This window comes from Eptatretus burgeri, chromosome 1 (assembly GCF_056783735.1).
Source record: "Eptatretus burgeri isolate ZD-2024b chromosome 1, Ebu_testis_v1, whole genome shotgun sequence".
NCBI classification, from domain to species: domain Eukaryota; kingdom Metazoa; phylum Chordata; class Myxini; order Myxiniformes; family Myxinidae; genus Eptatretus; species Eptatretus burgeri.
This window is the reverse complement of record NC_140961.1, coordinates 99747160-99763460: the sequence shown is the minus strand read 5'-3', so window position 1 is coordinate 99763460 and position 16301 is coordinate 99747160. Positions and strand designations below refer to the sequence as shown.

General features: G+C 39.0%; 1 protein-coding gene and 1 long non-coding RNA gene across 2 annotated transcripts in view; one reads left to right on the top strand and one right to left on the bottom strand.

The window, feature by feature from the left end:
* The window catches only part of LOC147035048 (cell adhesion molecule 3-like), a gene marked incomplete at its 5' end in the record, with an annotated part of 407062 nt that overhangs the window by 112863 nt on the left and 277898 nt on the right, over window positions 1-16301 (top strand). The window lies entirely within an intron of this gene.
* LOC147035050 (uncharacterized) overlaps window positions 4291-16301 on the bottom strand; it is a 60191-nt gene continuing 48180 nt past the window's right edge. The window contains exons 2-3 of the long non-coding RNA XR_015061201.1: window positions 5462-5532; window positions 4291-4424 (exon numbers count right to left, since the gene is read on the bottom strand). This is a non-coding gene — a long non-coding RNA (uncharacterized LOC147035050). The remainder of the gene's footprint in view (window positions 4425-5461; window positions 5533-16301) is intronic.

Below are 16301 nucleotides of genomic sequence, written 5' to 3'. Positions count from 1 at the left end.
TTGCCTCGCTAGCCATTCATGTTATCATCTGTTTGGTTGGAGTGCTTGCTTGTGTGCTTGAGTCACCGAGCGAGCACTTGCTAGCTGCTTGGTAATGGAACATGCCTCAGCACATGTGCTCGAGCTCGACCCTCGGACCCTTTTCTGGTTCTGCCATTTGTGTTATGATAAAAGTTTAATTTTGGGCGATTTTCAACCCTTTTCGTTTTTTGTTGAGCTATTTTTCGCTTTTCAGAACCTCTGGAGTCGTGCAAGCACCTTGTCATCGTACAATAAATTGTAGTGTGGATTTGCTGAATAATATCGAAAGGTTATTAACATTAGGAATTATAGAAATTATATTTTAGTTATTGTTGCATTTGTATGCATTAAATGTAGTTATTATTCCACTTGCTTTCTCCACTAATACAAACCTCACCCTCTAATTTTGTAATTGTCGGATGGTCCTGTCCAGTTAAACATCAGGGGAAAATATTTTTAAATCAATTCATTACAAGATGTTGCTTTCTTTTCTTGAGATGGAGCATTCCCTTTATGCTGTTTTGTCATCACTCACAAGTTGATATGTTTTGTCGGAAAAGTGAGACCCCACCGTTGGGGGGCCCATCTTGAAAGATTGTGAACCACGATCGGTCGTGTGGGAGCCCCCTGTTATCTCAGCGACCCGTGCAATGGCATGGGTTTCATGCTCTGAACGCCACCTCTGGTGACAGCACTTGGTTATACACGAGATCGTAAAAGAGAACTCACTAATTCACAGCATTTTTAATAGAATTTAAGTCGATGGAAAAAATGAAACACAACAACATTAAAAACTCGATTCCTGTGATCACAATGATCACCAAGGGTAAGCCTCCGCAGACTGGGGGAGGCTTACCCTTGGCCCGTGATCCAATGATGGCCATATTTTGTATGGACCACCATATAACCTTGATCTTCAACCTTTTGTGAGAGTGTATGTAAACAAAGAAAATATCTCCCTATCTACAATCTATCCATAAAACTCAACACCATGAAAATTGGTAAAAAAAAAAAATATTCAAGTTATAATCAAAAAGGTCTTTTATGATTATTATCACAACCCGAAAAAAATAAGTCTAGAACATGAAACAAATATCACATGCAAAACCTCAGTGCAGGTGCACTATTATGATGTAAAATTATCTCGGAAGGCCAAGTGGTCTTTGACATTCCACATTGGCAAAAAGCGTTATTTTTTTCAGATCGCCATTTGACCTTGACCTATAACCCGGAGGGGCATTATGTAAAATAAGCATGCACGTGGCTTGATCTAGGCTATCGAGAGAGGGCAATTTCATTCTGATCGCACAAACCTTAGTCAAATTTTGGTGAAAAATGTTAAAATGTATGTAATTGGGTCATGACTTTAAAATTAGGTCAAGGTCAAAAAATTATGTCAAAAAGTATGTGCAAGTGTAGTTTGGGCCACGTTTACCCCGCAGTCTTGGCTTCCTGGCTGGAGAGTGTTGTTCCTGACATAGTCCATTGCTGGAAGTAATAATGTTGGAAAAAGACCATATTCATGGCATATACCTCCTTCAAACATGAATGTATCTGAGAACACATTCCCGACACAAACACAGCTTTCTGTATTGTCAAAGATTCCCGGAATGAGGTTGATTATTTTTGTGGGTTCTCCGTAAGCTTGAATCAGGTGCCACAGTCTCTGTTGTGGTAGTCAACTGCCTTCTTTATGTCAACATATATAAGCTGAAAAGGTTGGTCTGTTGAACTCATGGGGCTTTTCAGCAATCTAGTGGAGGGAAATAATCTGCTCCACTGTTGAGTGCCAAAGGTGAAGCTTGCCCGTTTTGGCTGTGTGCATTTTAATTCAAAACAAAGGCCTTACGGATACTGTGCATACATCCAAGGTCATTTCAAGGTGAATACAGATCACATGTTAGGATGTATTTATCTTGTAGTTTTCCTGTAAATGAAATATGATAATTGAATTCCTCAACCAAGTTACGGCAGGATGACAACTTCAAGATTAAGCTTATACTTGGTCGAGGAAAGTAGCATAATGATTGAGATTTTTGAAAAACTTGTGGGCCTGTTTGTCCATTGGACCAAATTTTAATTGGTCTTCATGGCCTTGTAGCATATCTGCCTTCTCCACTGCTTGAGGATCAGCTTGCCTTTCACCAAACCCAAATGTGCTTGGGCCAAGGCAGTAATTACGTTTGTTGGTTCGCGGGTGCCAGCAGTGACCACTATTGGTTCGCGGGCGCCAGCAGTGACCACTATTTTTGTTGTGTCTGTGTGTCTGTCCGTCTGTCTGTTTGTGACTCTCTCCAGAGCATAGCTCCATGACGTTTGATGCGATCTTGATGAAACTTGGACACAAGCTCGATATCATAGTCTAGTTGTGTCTTTTTGTATGAGGGGCGTCGCACGCCCCTTGTGGGTGGAGCCACGCCCACTTGAACTTTTTTTTATTTTTATTTATTTTTTTTTTCTCCATTTTTTCTCGCAATTTCATTTCCTAGAAGCTGTGCGTAATGTCCATAAGTACAACATATCAAAAATCCGATTTGATTTGGTCAATTTTGACGGAAGAGAGGTTTTTATGGTCAGGCTTCCTCAATAATTCCCGCGAACCATCGTCACCTCCCGGCTTGGTATTATTACTAGTGTGGATCGGTGCACTTCGCACGCCTCATCACACATCGCTGCAGAGGCATAGGCATCTTTGACCATGCCCGCTTTCTCTGTGAGTGAGGGAAGGGTGGGTGTGGGTTAGTGGGGATGATAGTGGTTCGGGGGTTGTGGGGGTATGGGGTGGATGGGGCTGGGTGGTAGGGGGAGGTTAGCCAAATATGTTTTGTGTTCTGACTGAATATATACTGTAAATCAGAAGTCAGAACCCAACACATACAAATTAAAAGGAACTCAACACAAATTATTTGATTTAAATTATATCAGTTCGAGCTGGAAGTTCGAGCTATGTTTTTTTTTTTAATTTACAGTTTGAGCTGGAACACAAATTTGTCAAAAAACTAGAATGGAAATTTGAACTGCCAGCCTTCCAGAGCAGATATGCCCCCAACACACCGCTTTCCTTGTATTCCGAGTTTTTTTACATCGTATGTTTTCTTTTGCCCAGATCTTGATTTCAATCTTGATTAATCAAGTCAAAGTAAAAAAAAACAAAAAAAACATTAGCGCTGATGAAAGCAGGTAAATCACGAATGTGTTTCTTAGGTTAGCTTTAAATATATATGAACGACATGGTGAAATTTTTAAAGAAAATTTTAAGAAGAAGACGTTTTGGTCACAAATATATGCACTTCCTTTACATACATACTTACATAACCATATATGTTTGCTCCATCATCATAAGATTTGCAAATTATACGACTATTATGATTGTTAATATCGTTTGTATTAATTAAAATACTCTTTGTTTCAATGTTATCATTTATTTTTTAAATAGATTGCCATGCCATGGAAGGACATATTAAGCTGCTCTCTACACCTTAACATGGCATGTGTTTAAAACATGGGAATTCCTCTGGGTTCTTTGTAGTTAATTAACCTAATCAATTCAGGAGATCATGACAATCATTTTGGTGCATCACATTCCACATCAGAAAGCTCCAGTAGAACTCCACAAAAAAAAAAACATGACACACACACACACACACACACCTCATACATATATTGTAAATATCAATGTTGAACAGTTTACAAAAAGTAAACTTACTGGAACACTGATATTATGATGTGTATGAAGGGAAGAAATAGGATAATTTGTATGAAATTTCTTATGTAACCACAATATCCATCTTATGATGACTGAGACTCAAAGCAAAGTGTGGGCGAGTTTGGAAAATATTTATATGATGTGCTTGTAAATTTTTAAATAAAACCCCGAGGATAATATTCCTTTGTGCTAATGTATACATATATATATATATATATATATATATATTTTTTTTTTTGATTAATGTTCCTTTATCTCAGGATTCAGTTCCCCATTTTACACGTGGAAGTCATGTGTGTTCATCTTCTGGAGTAAAACTTGGCATTGATTTCCAAAAACAGAACCAAAAACATAAAAACAGGTTTGTGCTAACAAACCTGATACTTCAAACCACAATATTTCCAGCTCTGTTGGTGAATTTCTTTTCTTTAGCATTCCTCTGGATATGAGTTGAGCTTTAAAGAACAATAAAGCATGCATCAGATGAAACAAACGCTATAATGTACAAAGTGTGTTGTGGAGAAGGTAGCGTAAGAGCACTGGAGGCATATGGCTAATCCACTGTTCTTTATAAGTCAAGTGCCTTGCATGTTACTAATAAACTATTGTCAAGCCCATGAGTAGTCTCTCTGTTATGGTCTGCAGGCAATGCTGTGGCCTTTGTTCCATCTCCACAGCTCCGAATCTCTTCATTTAGCTGCAAAGGAGGGCGGACAGTCAGCTGAGGCGCCCCATGACAAATGAGCCATTACCGGTTCTTCCCGAATCCTTCCAATGTAATTTTGGATTTTGAAAGCTTTTTTTATTCATGTGCAGAAAAGTCTTTGGGAATTATCTGTACAGTTTTTTACAAAGGTAATGTTTGCTCAAACTTTCCAGTAGTTATAATGGAAAGGGTAATGTTGACCTTGTGGTGTGATTAAATAATGGATCAATAATGCCAAACTTCCATTTCTGTTTTAATTATAGAATTTCCGTGTCATTCTCCACCAAACCTTTCTGGGATTTTATCGGTGGCCTCCGATGCATTTCTTGTTTGCCAGCACCCTTTATCATGTACCATTGAGACCTTGCTTCAGGGTAAAAGGATATCAATAATATGACCGAAGCAGACTCAGAAAGGGGATTTGGTTGATTGCATCAGTCATATACACGTTCCATTCACTTGATGTGTAATTTTAGTTTCTACAATTTGGAACCTGGGAATGAAAAGGGAACTGATGCTGGATTTTTATCTGCAAAATGAGATTCCGTGCTATATTATGCAGAGACTGAAGTAGCATCCATGACACATTGAAACGGAATCAGCATGTGCAGATAAAATTCTCAGCAGGGAAATGAATCGATATGTGTATGATCAAAAAGCACAAGATGCAAAGAACAATATATTACCTGCCATGCAGTTATCACTGGAAAATAATATTATTACCATTTATATCACAATAAAATGTTCAGATGTATGTACTCGCATTATATGTGTGGACCATCTTTCCAGTAATGCAGTTCAGCTCATCTATCAAGTAATCTGAATAGTTGCTATAATGTATTTTTCATTCGCTAAAAGCAACAAATGTGACAAAATCAACAAATAGCATCTTTGATGATCATTTTCCATACAAATTCAGAAAAATCAAGGGTGACAGTCCTCGTTGATGGCACAACCCTCAACCACAACTTATAAGTGGGACGTATCGATTTTACATTTAAATAACTAAATAAATCATTTCATCTCACTTTGTATGAAGTCTGTGGCTCCTGATTACATCATTGCTGGGAGGGCAGCTGTGCCGCCGATGCAGTGTCCCCTGTAGGTAAGAGCAGGAATATGAAATTTGGCCAAGGGTGCCAGTGATAACTTCCCTACTCTTCACGAAGGATACTCTCAATTATTTCAAATCCACTAACTAAAGGGATGTCCAGTTTAACATAGTTCTGTGTGTTGGGAGGAGAGATGGTAATGGGGATACAAAAATATAGAATCGAAAGTTGTGCGTTGGTAGTGGAGATGGTATAACATGTATATAAATAAATAAATAAATTCAAGGTGGAACTTCGGTAGTGGAATGGTAAAAGGGAAATAAATAAATAATTATAATTCAAGGTGATATTTATGTAGTGGATTTGGTTAAGTGTATATTAATGAATAATTAACTAAAGCGGGCACTCGGTAGAGCGCATACCTCCCTCCAACAGGCTGAACAGTTTTTGTTTCCCACTGATAGGCCACATCAGGATTTGGACCTTCACCTCATCTTCACCTTCACCTTGTTCTCATCACCAACACAACTCATCCAGCTGGTTTTGTCATATTCCGTCCACAACTTTTTGAAATATCGTGCTATATATTGTTTTGGCCCTATCTCTCGATGGTGAAAAATCAATAGCGAAATTAAAAAAGCTTCTCGTATCTGAATCCTGATTTGGATCTTCACCAAAATCTTATCATTTCCTCCTTGTCACACACCCAACCTACCCACCAGATTTTGTCCGAATCGGTCAATGTTTTGAAATATCATGTTATCTTCTATACTAGTGTGTGTGTGTGTGTGTGTGTGTGTGTGTGTGTGTGTGTGTGTGTGTGTGTGTGTGTGTGTGTGTGTGTGTGTGTGTGTGTGTGTGTGTGTGTGTGTGTGTGTCTGTGTGTGTGTGTCTGTGTGTGTGTGTGTGTGTGTCGTTGATTGGTATCTACATATGGGGTTTCAGAATGTGGAATAGAGTCCTCCGAGGGTGGGCTCAATGTATCCATCTTTATTTCGGTTCGGGGTCATGATTCATGGACCAAGCCGTGAAGTGTTCTCTTTTCAAAGTTTTGTGCTACGGGCTCTCTTCAGGATCGTTACTGTACCCAGGACAGCTTCCAACTCGTTCGTTTGTCATGATATTCCCAGGGATGGTTTTTATTATCTCTGTGAGGTTCTTCTTCATCATTCCCATGAGGTTTTTCGTCATCACCAGTTCACCTTTGGCATTCTTCAGCTTCCACGATCTTTTCACTTCATGCTTGAGATCTTGGTATTTTGGTCATTTTCTTGATTTCTGCATCGTTAGTCCAAAATCATTGGTTTTCACACCTCAATTTGCAATGCCATCTTCTCTTTTTTTTTTTTGCACCTACTGTAAGTATGATGTCTGGTCGCAACGCTTTGTTTTCAATGTTCACACTCAATGGGATCATAAGGTCGTACGTGAGCGGTACTTCATTGTTTTCAGTGATTGCTTTTGGTTCATTTTCCCACAAATTTTCTGGAACTGGAATATCAAAGTTTTTGCAGATGTGCCAGCAGATTACTTTATAAACTCTGTTGTGTTGTTGTGTGTACAGCTGTTCTGACATGTTTTTTGGGGGGTTTTTTTTCCATGTTCGATCATTAAGCGTCACGTATCATTCTCTTTGTGAACCCCACCTGCACCCCTCACTTGTCTTTTTTTTTTTCCTTCCCCCCCCACCCCCACCTTTCTGTCTCACTCAGACCCTACTCGCTCCCCCCTCCTCATAAAATGCAGCCCTCTTATCCCACACCTTAGTCGCTCTCTCGCTGTCTCTACGTGTGTGTGTGTGTGTGTGTGTGTGTGTGTGTGTGTGTGTGTGTGTGTGTGTGTGTGTGTGTGTGTGTGTGTGTGTGTGTGTGTGTGTGTGTGTGTGTGTGTGTGTGTGTCGGTGTCGCTCTCTCTCTCTAATATATAATATATGTTCAGTCATTTTCAAGAAGAGGCTCGGAACGGATGTAAGGACGGATGGATGAACGGATGAACAACACCCAAAATATAACCCCCCAGCCAAGCTAAAGCCCAGTTGGGTCCTAAAACCTTTTTTAGATAACCATTTTCTCTGAAGAGTCAGCAAAAAACTTCTTTATAAAGCTAAACATCCACACAACAGTTATAGCTGACAACCAATTATCTTCCTATGAGGCCTTGCATGTGGTTGACTAATATGGCCATGCTAATTTGCTGAAAGGCCATTTTTTGCTTGAAAACAAACACAAATCAGGGTTAGAAAGGGAAGAGGTTCTCCATTTCACAAGATAAACTTGTAAGTGCTTGTGAGGCCACAGAAATGGCATAGCTCTTTTTTTTATTCCTTTGCGACAACATGTACATGTGTATATATATATATATATATATATATATATATATATATATATATATATATATATATATATATATATATATATATATATATATATATATATATATATATATATATTGGCAAATTAGACGCCCAACGACGACAGGCGTTCTGAGTCGGGAGTACAGGCCCCACCACGAGCGGCTGAAACGGTGTTTAAATTTCTTGCATTCTTATTAATTACTCCTTATGAAACCCCAAGGATCGTTCAAATAAAAGCCGAACCTGGTGGTTGTTCAAGCGTATGGAAGCAAAAGGCAGGAAAACGCTTCTCTCGAATAAAATGGTTCACTAAAGAAATACGGGAAGTAAGACGAGATGCCAATAATAAATAAAAGACAAATCTGGCGCGAAAAGACATAATAATAATGTAGCACATACACTCTAATCTCCTTTTCCCTATCTACGCTGGAGTGCTCCAAGGCAGTGTTTTGGCCCCAATCTTGTTCCTCATCTTCATCAATGATCTTTCTGATTCACTCCTTGGCCAGTCTGAACTTTTGACAACCTACAAAGCCTTCATTCACAGGTTGATGGAGTATTGCTCTCCCCTTTGGGCTGGCGCCCCTGCCTTGCCATTTTTGATGCCGTGGAAAGCAAGGCCCTCAAAATCATTGGGATCTCCTGCAGAGAAGCTGAGTGTTCATTCCCATTCTTCCCTCCAGGCCTTCTAGATGGCTGTTCTCCATTACCTCATGTTATCTCCCATCCAAATCATGATCTCTTCTCGCCAAAATGACCCCATTCCCAAGTACTCCCTTTTTCCCAGTTATTGTGATTTTACCCCTTCTCCCTCACCTCATTACTTGGCAAAAACAATATTTTTTTTTTAGAATTATGTTGATCGCCTCCGTTTGTGTGTTTGTTTGTTTGTTTGTTTGTTTTTCTGTCTGCTCGACTCCACCCCAAACCGCTCAACTGATCATTCTGAAATTTTCAGAGATTAATGTCACCGACCTTGCAACAGTCCGCATTGAAGTTTCGTAAAATTCGGTCGACCGAAAAGGTCTACATTGGCCAATTTGAGCCAAATTTTCTGAAATCCTCAAATTTCATCCGATTAAATTGAAATTTGAACAGGATTTGCATATCAGGTCAGTAAATCCAACCACCGATTTCATTTTTGAGGTTATCACAGGTCAAAAGGTCAACATCGGCCAGAAGGTCAACCCAAAAAAGGCCAAATTTTTTAATTGTTTCTAAAATTGTCAATTTTCATCCGATTGACTTGAAATATGAAGACCATTTGCACATGAAGTTGCTGAACTCGAATAGCTATTAATTTTGAGATCAACTTTGGCCAAATGGCAAGTTTCGACCAAATTTTCTAAAATCCTTAATTTTTAGCCAATTGACTTGAAATTTGAAGACCATTTGCACATGAAGTTGCTGAACTCAACCACCTCTTAATTTTGAGGTCAACATATATCAAAAGGTCAACGTAGACCAAAAGGTCAAGAGGGCAAATTTCTAAAATCCTCAATTTTAATCCAATTAACTTGAAATTTGAAGAGCATTTGCAGTTCAGGTCACTGAATTCAACCACCTACTAATTTTGAGGTAAACATAGGCCAAAAGGTCGAGATAGGCCAATTTGGGCCAAATTGTCATTTGATTGACTTGAAATTTGCACATCAGGTCAATGAATTCAGCCACTTATTAATTTTGAGGTAAACATAGGCCAAAAGGTCGACATAGGCCAAATTGGGCCAAATTTTCTAAATCTTCAATTTTCATCCGATTGAGTTGAAACTTGAAAAGGATTTACATTTCAGGTCACTGAATTCAACCACCTATTATTTTGTGGTCACCATTAGCAAAAAAGTCAACATAGACCAAAAGGTCAATTTGGCCAATTTTCTAAAATCCTCAATTTTCATCCACTTATCTTGTAATTTGAAGAGTTTTGCAAATCAGCTCACTGAATTCAACCACCTGTTCATTTTGTGGTAAGCATAGGCCACATGGTTAAAATATGCCAAAGGCCAAGTTGGGCCAAATTTTCTAAAATACTCCATTTTCATCCGATTGACTTGAAATTTGAAGAGCATTTTCATGTCAGGTCACTGAATTCAACTACCAATTAATTTTAAAATCAAAAGGTCAACAAAGGCCTAATTTCTAAATTTGATAGATAGGGCCAAAAACTAAATTCATCACTATATCTCAAAAAGTGGATGAGTTGAATAGGTGACAAGAACAAGCGGATTGGATTTTGGTTCGGGCCAGCCCATCAGTGGGATACAAAACGTAAATTGTTCCACCTGGCAGAGGTATGCGCTCTACCGAGTGCCATTCTACTTTGTGCTGTTTTGCCAAATTGTCACTGTTTGAGTGATTTTTCATTTTGTTGTTGGTTGATTGGTTTGTTCCTTCTCTGTTTCATCCTTACTTTCCCCTTCTTCTTCCTGCTGTGTTTCATTTAGTTTGTGCGGAGTTTGTTCACCCCCATGTGTCCTTCCTTTTATCTCACTCTCACTTCGACTCTGCTATTTGTATTTCCCATTTTCCATTGTGTTCCCTTCCATTCTGCTCTCGGTCTTCCAGGAGCTTTGATTATGCATATGTATATACTGTGCATATTTTTATACATATATATATATATATACATATATATATATATATATAAAAATAAATAGTTCACTATTTTTATTGAAATGCTGTCAGACCCCGCTATTCGTGGGGTTTAGGTCAGGTCAGGTATGGGAGCATGCGCCAGAGCAGCACTTCGTTGTGTCCACTTTCCACTTGTACTCCAGAGGCCTCCATCTGGCCATCCCGCAGGTATATGCCTGGCCCATCTCCATCTACTCGAGATGCTGATCAACCTGCTGCAACCACGAGGCACGTGGTTGGCCCATTGGCCTCCTCCACTCACGAGGCTTCCTCGCTGAGAGAATCTGGTGAGTGAGCAGGATCAGCATCAGGAAAACGAGCCACATGCCCATACACATGTCAATACCGGGGGGATACATTCCTACAAAATGCCGCTAATATCAAATCCGTGAATGTCAGGCCATTGTTTCAATGGAAAAAGGGAGAAGAGGTTCTTGACGCTTCATGATTTATGAGGGAAAATCAAAAATCCCATGAAAAACCATGAATACACTCGCAAAAAAAAACGACACAAATATGTGACGCACAGGGACATAAATGTCGAAGCAGCTCACATTTTATAAACTGCGAATATGTGGAGTCCGCGAATAGCAAATCCGCAAATTGCGCGTTTCGACAGTACTGTCCATTTAAATACATTTAAAATCCATACTTTGTTCAAAAATGTATTTTTTATTTCAACAAAAACAAAATTATTTTACAATATAAATAGGACCATGATTAAGAATTAATATCTCATAAAGATTGATTGGTCATGACATCATCTTTGACCAAAATATAAAATGGAAAAAAGCAATTGAATACAATATTAGCTAAGACCATTGTGGATGTTTACCTATTTTAAAATATAACCCTTTTCTAAAACCTTCTGTTTAATCTCCCAAAGTAGGGATAAGATCCAAAAAGTGTTCAATTTCCCTCTGTATCAACAATAGAGCACATGTAACAATGATTTTCTAAAATTTTGAACACAAAAGCTCGGCTCATTCGGAGAGCAAGATCACAGAAGGCAACGCAGGGACAATAGAGGTAGTTGGGCAACACGCAGACCCAGGGGGATGAGTGACAAGGAGGGGGTAAGTATATAGTGAAGGAAACATCGTAATTTGAAAGCCAAAGGGGTTGGCGGGAGGGTTAATTGGGTAACAAGAGATCACGTCTATGGAGGATGAGGTTAGATGATGATCTACGGTTTTGCTGTGCTGTGCTGTGCAATGTTACAATGTTTTTGTCACATTATATTTGACATGAATCAATTAATTTTGATAAAGCAATGTCAGATTTAATTTTTTCAACATGCGATATTCACTGGAGAAACATAATAGCGTATTGAGCCCATTTATACTTATATGAAACACACATCATTTACTGAATCAATTGACCGCATTTATATAGCAATGGAACTGACCAAAGGCCTACTCTGAAAATACCAGGTGATTGCCTAACATTTGGCCAATCTCCTTCACAAAAGTCGAGCATTTGGCCTAATATCCTCCACAAGATCAGGTAGACTCCACAGTGCAACACTTCCTTCTGGGCATCATAGCAAAGGTGAGCTCCAGTCGGATTCATCAAATTCAAATGAGACAGCTGAAGCTGCTATTCCAGCTATATTGTGATTATACATGGAACACATGTTTCTACCACCTTGTTTCTGCTTCTTCGATGTCAGACTTGATCCGATCACGTTTAACGTCAATTGCAGGCGCATGCTCATCCGCCATCGATCTGACTCGAGCTCCTGAATAATTTAGAGCATGTGGCAAAGGTAGCCAGTCTGTCTGGCCTTCCTATGGGCTCATGGTTTCCACCGGTGCCTTAGTGGTCAACGTGAGTGACTCCAATGTTTTCTTTCCCTGTGCATATTTAATGCTATATGATGTACATGCCGAATGCTTCAAGGGCAGGAGAATGTTCTGTTACTAGTGCCTAATAGCTTTTATATGGTGCTTTAAGGCAAGGATACCTCCATAAATGCTAACTTAGAATTTCCTGATTAAGAATGATCTCCAATTGAACATTCCAAAAGTGTCATTCCAAACATTCCATTCCCTCCTGGTGGATGGAGTTAAATTAAGGACATTTTATTATAGGAATCATCGAAGAGACGAGAGACAGAGACAGATACAGAGACAGGGAGAGAATTGCCTGGAAAAAATATAATTGGGGAAGGGGAGGCTCAAGAATCTGCCGTTTTCGCAGGAATTATAATGTAAATGGAGACAAGGGTAAAAGATGGGCAAGCAGGTATGAAAAATAGATTTTAAATGTATGCAGGCCATCGCATGGATATTTCATGGTCAGGAAGCTGTTTCATCATCACATTGCAAACGTACATTCTTCATCACGACGGCCCTTCAAAACCGACGACGGTCATTCTTTCATGTGTGTCATGTGAACAATCTGGAAATGTGAATTTCTTTATAGTTTTAGGGCTGTACTTCCCAGCAAGCAGTGTAACCTGGTGTCAAGTGATATCCAAAAAAGACAGACTATTTGCTCTGCACAATTTTAGGCATAATTTACTCGGTTATATTTCATGAAAGACACCGTGGGATCTTGAACATCAATAATTATTATTATAATCAAATATTATAATCAAACCATGCTATTAACGTGGTCGTGATTAACATCCATCCGAAGGACAGCACATCAATTGATGTCTCATTATACCTGCGAAACACCAGGATAAAGGCCTGTCACACCTTGATGATTTAGCCAGCGTATGCCTGACGTATGCAAAATTTAGCTGAAACGCTGGCACACGTCGAATACGTTATGGGTAAGTTTATATACGTTAAGAGCACGCTGGCGTACGTCATAGTACGCTGGCATACGTCGAATACGTTATGGGTAAGTTTGTATACATTAAGAGCACGCTGGCATACGTCGTAGTACGCTGACACACGTCGAATACGTTATGGGTAAGTTTGTATACATTAAGAGCATGCTGGCATACGTCGTAGTACGCTGGATTTTTTTTCGTAGTACGCTGGCATACGTCTTTGTACGCCGAGGTGTTAGACAAATTTTCCATGCTTGAAATTTTTTGACGTAAGCCAGCGTATGACTCACATGTTACGCATACGCTTGGCCATAAGTTGTAGGCACGTTATGCGATCGTTGACACACATCGACACACGTTACTTGCAAGTTACTCATAAGTCAAAACATGTCGAGGTAATGTTTAGCGTACCCGAAACTTATTTCTAACCTATGAGTAACGTGTTGTCGGCACGTTACGCGATCGTTGACACACGTTGATACACGTTACTTATAAGTCGAAAAACATCGAGGTAATGGTTAGCGTCAGTGTTCCAGACTCCCTGTTTTTTTCTTTTCTTTTCTTCGGTATGACAGTGATGTTGACACTTCGATTTCTCGTGCAGTTATAATATAATATAATTAATAGGCTGCCGCTCATCGATATAAATCATAACCACACTCGAAATTGAAGTGTCAACATCACCGTCATACCGAAGAAAAGAAAAAGAAAAAAAACAGGGAGTCTGGAACACTAACACTAACCATTACCTCGATGTGTGTCGACGTGTTTCAACGATTGCGTAACGTGCATATAATACAACTTATGCCAGCGTATGCGGAACGTGTGTCATACGTTGAGTATGTCGAGAAATTTTCAACATGCTGAAAATGTATCGACGTTCTCACGCATACAAAACTTACCCATAACATATTCAACGTATGCCAGCTTGGCTCGGCAAATTTTTCATACATCGGCATACGCTGGCTAAAACGTCAAGGTGTGACAGCGGCTTCACACTTCGATGTCTAGTGCGGTTATGATTTGAATCGTCGAGCCGCAGCCTATTAATAGCCTACGCCACGTGATCGTCAGCGATACGTTGCCGCGCGATATGCATAAGTTAGACTATCGTTGGGCATAGGTTGTGAACGCCGACAACACGCTCAGCATTCGTTGGTATAAGTATCTTTATGTGATGAAAACGTTCTGTATGCGTTCCTCATACGTTATGCATACGTCCAACACATTATTATACGTCCAAACCTTTTTTAAAAAATCAATAGTTCAGCGTACGCCAGCGTTTTACATATATTTTGAGACCTTGCCATACGCTGGCTAAAACGTCAAGGTGTGACAGCCCCTTCACAGTTGATAACTGGGTCAACATTCAAACCAAGCCTGGACAGCTCAGAGGTGAGTGTGCCTTCCACTGTGCTATCATAACCGATACCACCAGTCCTTTACAATCATAACGTTTGTTATAAAAGTGGTATAAAGACTTGTTTAAAGGATACCATCAAGGTGAATTGTAAAGAGGAAATGAGAAGTTAATTGGTAGAAAGAAGCAGTTTATGGTTTTTATTGTTTGAATCCATTGATGATGTGAAAGGCCATTTTGACATCATCACTTTTGATAAAACTTTCAGCTTTCATGGGATTTCCATGAACTCTTAAGGATATAACAACACTTATTATAATCGGAAAAAATAAATCTGTCTTTTCGTGGAATCAATTATAATCAGTGTGACCAATTTTTGTCTTGACAGCTGCCTAAACTCCATTTGGGATTGATTTAATTAGTTTATGGATTCTGTTTGAGTCCACCTTTTCCCAAAAGTGTTGTAATGTACTCCAGAGTAGAGTCAGACTGCTCACATGAATTTTATCTTTTTCTCAAATGCATTCACCTTTCATTTATTTCATTTATTCTGTTAAAACAAAGTGTCATTATGAAGAATATGGATACATATCCTCAATATCATGACAAATTCGTGCTTGAAATCGTGATTTGAAAAAGCCTGGCATTGATTTAAGTGGACTCATGCTTTTGCACCCCATTTAACACTATTGTTAACAAACCTTGCAACATTTTATCACTTGGAAAAGATTTGCCCTTCTTGCATAAACGTCAACGCGATGTGAAGCAGATGGGTTAAAACCTGTCATATGAGTACACCTTGTCAATTGAAGTCCAAAGTCATGCAACTTAATTATTGGTCTCTTCAGTTTGATCAATGTTGATAATTAGGTTTTGTGTTTTACTTTTCTTTTTATGTTATTCCAGCAAAATGACAAGACTACATATAACTTCTTATTCAAACTATTTGTACTGGCTGCCTTTCATCCGTCAGATATCATATATTTTGCATTCTTTGTTACCGTTTGCTTCTCCAAACAAATTCAAAAGAAACATTTAGCATCATGTTAACAAAACGAGAATAAAATGATCATATTATATTTTCCTACTTCAACAAATGAAGTTATCATGATCAATATGATTGCTCATACATATTTTGGTTTTGGGTTATGAAATCTTGCATAATTTTGTCTTGTCTCAACCGTTCTTTGGGAGAATAACAGCAAGTAATTCAAAGAAAGTGGGTGAGAGTTGGGAAGCAAGCTGTACGAGTTGAGAGATGGTTAGGCTGAAATGCAGAGACGTTAAGCATTGTGATGATCGAAATTACTTTGCAGTGAATAAATTTACATTATTCAATGTACTTACCAATTAATATTTGGTGAATCGCTACTGCCCTTTCAGTTCTTCTTGCAAAACTCAACTCGTCTCTACATTTGCACTGCTTGAATTATACAAATTTGAAACTGCAATGCATTAATGCAAAGACTGTACACACACACACACACACACACACACACACACACACACACACACACACACACACACACACACACACACACACACACACACACACACACACACACACACACACACACACACACACACACACACACACACACACACACACACACACACACACACACACACACTACAGTGCATTGGGCCATGTTGAAAGGAAACGTTTTTTTATTGTCATTTTGGC